The sequence below is a fragment of the Galeopterus variegatus genome, unplaced genomic scaffold (assembly GCF_000696425.1).
Source record: "Galeopterus variegatus unplaced genomic scaffold, G_variegatus-3.0.2 Scaffold5754, whole genome shotgun sequence".
NCBI lineage: Eukaryota > Metazoa > Chordata > Mammalia > Dermoptera > Cynocephalidae > Galeopterus > Galeopterus variegatus.
The window spans coordinates 104,150-108,897 of NW_007731865.1; positions in this window are offsets into that span (position 1 = coordinate 104,150).

The window sequence follows — 4,748 nt, forward strand, 5'->3', positions numbered from 1 at the left end:
GCATGTAAATAAAGAGCAAGGTATTGGGAGATCAAACAGTTGTGGCCGTAAGTCATTATGATGACAAAAATGACTATAATTTCACGGCTTCCTCTGATGGCTCTAGAGAACATATGGAGAAAGGAGAAATTAAAGGCTATAAATATCCAACTCAGAAAACGAATGGAAAAATCAAAAAAATTCCAAGGTATCTTGAAAGAAGAACCTTATCTCATATTGTAATACAGCACATATAACTGAAAATCACACCTACATCTTGGTTGTGAGAGCTGCAGAGTTGCAGCCCTAATTAAACACTCAACCTCTGAGGATCTTAGGCTAAGGTAAGGGAACTAGAGAAGATGGGGTTTTATGATACCTATTTGATTGGGAACATCCCAGGCGATATGAATGAGGCCAAAAATTTTGCACTCTTAAATCTCCCCGAAGTTCTGCTGCTGGTGGAAGCAGCTAATACCCACACTATTGTGAGAACACCATATAAGCTTTTTAATAACTGCACCTATTTCATTTGCCACATATGGAGACTTACATTCACTATTGGACATTGTCTTCTGTCCCATAATATGCGGCAAAACAGATGAAATAGCAAAGTTCCAAGCTTACTTCAGAAGGAAACAGCTCATACTTCAAAAAAGATATAAAATCTTGCCAATATGTATATGCAGAAACTTTAGCAACATGTTTGGGAGTGGATTATAAGGGTGTTAGACTAAGAGTGATGAGATGTAGAGTCGTTCAGGCTGAAGTCATTGACTGACTCCAGTGCACTCATCTGGGATGTGGATTTTTAAAGGGTGTCTTGAGTACCTGCAGCTAACATTAATAATTTGATAGACTAGCTATTTGAAGCCTGTAACAACTTGTGGCCTAAAGTCAGTGAAGATGAAGATATGGAACTCCTCTGGCATCCTGCAGACCAGTCCTTTTAATGACTAATGGGAACTGGCATTAACAGGATATATTCTTCAAAATGTAGTTTCTTATTCAGTAGGCCTAAGGCGAGGACTAAAATTCTGCATTTCTAAGATAACTCCCTGTTGATCCTGACGTTGCTTGTGTGGAGCTCACACTTTGAGAACAGGGTTTTAGATTGCCCTTGTAGGGACAACTAAAAATAAAAATTAAGAAAGTTAATTCTGGGCCGGCCAGGTGGCACACTGGAGAGTGCGCCGCTTGGGAGCGTGGCGGCGCTCCCGCTGAGGGTTCGGATCCCATGTGGTGACCGGTTCCCGCTCACTGGCTGAGCGCGGTGCGGTCGCAACACTGAGGGTTGCGATCCCGTTGCTGGTCCCCGGTATGGGCGCGACACCGAGGGTTGCGATCCCATTATCGGCCAGTAAAAAAGACAAAAAGGAAAAAAAAAAGAAAGAAAGTTAATTCTTCCTGTTGAATATAAGGAAAGAAGATATCCCCTCCCATCCTTTTTCTTAGAACATTTACTTTAGAAAATTTGTAATTATAAGCACTTACTCCTCTCTTGGAAATGCATATAAATTCTTTTGAAAGCTATCTAAGCCTTTTGTCAGCTTTATGACCCCAGGAAGTCTTTCTCAAAGACCCTGAAGCCATCTCTTCGAAATGTAAACATCAAAGGAGATAGCACCCCTCTCTCTCCGTTTCTGTAAGAGGGTGGGATCTAACTTAGGTGGGCATCTTATTCCAAGTTCCAAAATTAATTGTCATAAAAATATGAGAAATTTAGTTTTCCTTTGATTAGAGCCAATTAGCTAACATAATGGTTACCCCAACTATCACGTGAATTTAGGATGAACTGGTGTTGTCAAATTTTCTCACTTGAGAATCAGTTATTGCTTATCTTGAGAACCTGTTTCTAATGGGTTGTACCTGCTTGGCTATATAAAACAGTGAGATTTCTTTCTGTCTTTGCAATCTCTTAGTAGACATTTATGACATTCTGGTTTAATGCTTATTCAACAACAAAGTGGTTTTCTGTCTCCACTACCTTAGTGGAGAGGATTTTTAGGTTTAGAGAAGATTTGTTTTTTAATTATATTTCCCCACCCCCCTCTACCTCACACTCATGCATACCCCACGCTTGGTATATCTGACCATCAGCACATTTAACTTCCATCTGTTCTTCTTTCTCCATGGCACTGTTAAAATTGCCCAGACTTCAAAGCAGCAGCATAAAAATATTCCTTGTGTCAAGTGTCATGTACTCATGCTTTGTCACACACCCTCATAGAATTTTTATTATTTGTCCAAGCTTCAGATTAATGCTTCCAGTACAAAAGCTGCTTTTGTCCAATTTAGCAAAAATTTGCCCACTTAACTTCATCACACTTGACATACAGGGTATTAGGGTGGTGTGAATAATCCAGGAAAATGTATACATATTTAAAGGATCTGAGCAAGTGAGGAGTTTAGAATCTGAGGTTATTTCAAATAAAAAGAAAGACAGTGTTTCAGTTTCAGAAAGAGAGGCATCATTTAGTTGCACAAACACTACTACGGGCAAGAAGAAACAGGCAAGTAATAGAGGTTGATGAAGTGGCCAGATCCAGAGGCCAAGTAGATACATCAAAGAAAAAGAGATGACAAGAAATGTTATAGGTCGTAAGTTCTGAACACAGACTTCCTAAATTCAAGTCCAGTTTCCACAACTTACTGCATTACTACTTCCTTTGTTAAATATTCTAAAACAGGTGTCTGCTTCAGCACCCACCAGGATAACACCCACAATATCTGGCATCCAATAAAGAATTACCATGCATGCAAAGAGGTGGTAAAATATAACTGATAATGAGGAGAAAAACTCTATAAATTAAAGTTGACTCAGAAATGTCACAGATGACAGAATCAGTAGACAACCACAATGAAACAGTTACAGTTGTATTCCAAGAAGCTATTTGACAATGAAACAGTTACAGTTGTATGTCCAAGAAGCTATTTGAAAGAATCAGTAGAGAATTGAAAAACATGAAAAAGACTCAAGTCAAACTTTTAGAGATTAAAACCTATAATGCCTGTTATTAAAAATACATTGGATGGAATTAGCACCATATTGACCTTGCAGAAGAAAAGATTAGGGAACTTGAAGTCACAGCAATAAAAACTATCCAAATTGGAACACAGAGAGAAAGGAGACTTACCTATGATCAGAGGTTGGTGTGGGCACTCTGAACCCTGGCCTCACACTCCATGTTCACACAACAGCCCTCTGGTCTTCAGTGTCTGATCTGCCATCTTAAACTTCACTCTTCTCCAGAGACAGAGCTTAGGAGTCCAGAAAACGTCTCCAGAGTCTCCCAGAATCAGGAGAGTGCTGCTATGTTGTGAGTTGCTCTATGGCGAGGCCTCAATAGAAGGAACTAATGCTCTCATTCCAACAGCCTGGGAAGAACTAGTGAGCTTGGATACATATTCTCCAGCCCCAGTCCAGCCTTGAGAGAATGGAAATCCTGGTTAACACCTTGACAGCGACCTCATGAATCACCCTGAACCAGAATCATCCAGATTTCTAGCCCACAGAATTTTGCAAGATAATAAATATTTGTGTTTAAAAATAGTAATTTTTAAATCTGCTATCAATTAATCATCAGATATTGAAATTAAATAAACACTATCATTTACAATTGCATCAAAAAGTTGAAATACTTAGGGATAAATCTGGCAAAAGATGTGCAAGTTCCATATTCTGAAAATTACAAACATTTGCTATGACATTAAAGGAGATCTAAATAAATGGGAAAAAATACTGTTCGTGAATCTGAAGACACGGCTTCATCCAATGACTTCACAAACACGACCCTCCCCCTTCTGGGCTTCTTTAACTGGGCAGGGAGGTGTTACTCTTTGCCATTTGTGAACAATTTCCCTTCTTCCTTTCCCAACACACTAACTCCACAGTTTGAATCTCCTGTTATCACACTAAATCACTCACTAAATTTCTTTATTGTTGCCACTTACTGCCACCAGCTCCTACACTTGAACTCCTTTAAGATTTTCACACCTGGATCTCCAACACAACTGTGTAATTCTTGAAAATTTGAGATCAATGATCATTCTAATACCTTACCTTTCATTTCCCAGACATTGTTTTTGTAATCATCTTATTCTCTTTCCTGTTTCAGTCACTCACTCCCCTGGTAACATGCTATACCTAGCCCTTAACCAAAAACTGTCACTGGAGACCACAGACCCTCTATCATCTGAAGTGCAAACATTTCACACTCTGACCACCATTTCCTCTCTTTATAGATCACTTTTTCTAGAACTCATAGTCATCTGATCCTTCACCAAGCTCTAATTCACGGTCAGTTGTATTTGCCATCCTTTATGCACACTCCATTCTCTTGCCCACCTTATTTCTTTTGTCTTCTATTAGCTCTATAGGGGTGTGGAACATTTCATTTAGTTTGCAGGTTTTGGCTTCTGTCCTCAATACATCTCTTGAGCATCTTGTCATTACTTCAAGTGGTCATATCTTGGCAGGTTTCCATCCAAACTATAGGATTTTTCCAGAGATGCTAGCCCTCTTAGCCACTATGTGGGTAGTACTTGGGTGCTCATATTGGTTTTCTTCTACTGTTGGGTGGTATTTGAGGACACTTAGATATTATCCCTGGGTGAATCTGAGATGTAAGAGATGCTGTGAGACTGACTGTATACATGTGCATCCACCTAAGCTCTTCCATCAGCTTTCTACTTTTTGGATGTTAGAATTGATAATAATGCTTGCAGCCTCTTAAAATATACCCTAAGAAGTGAATCCTTTATGCTCT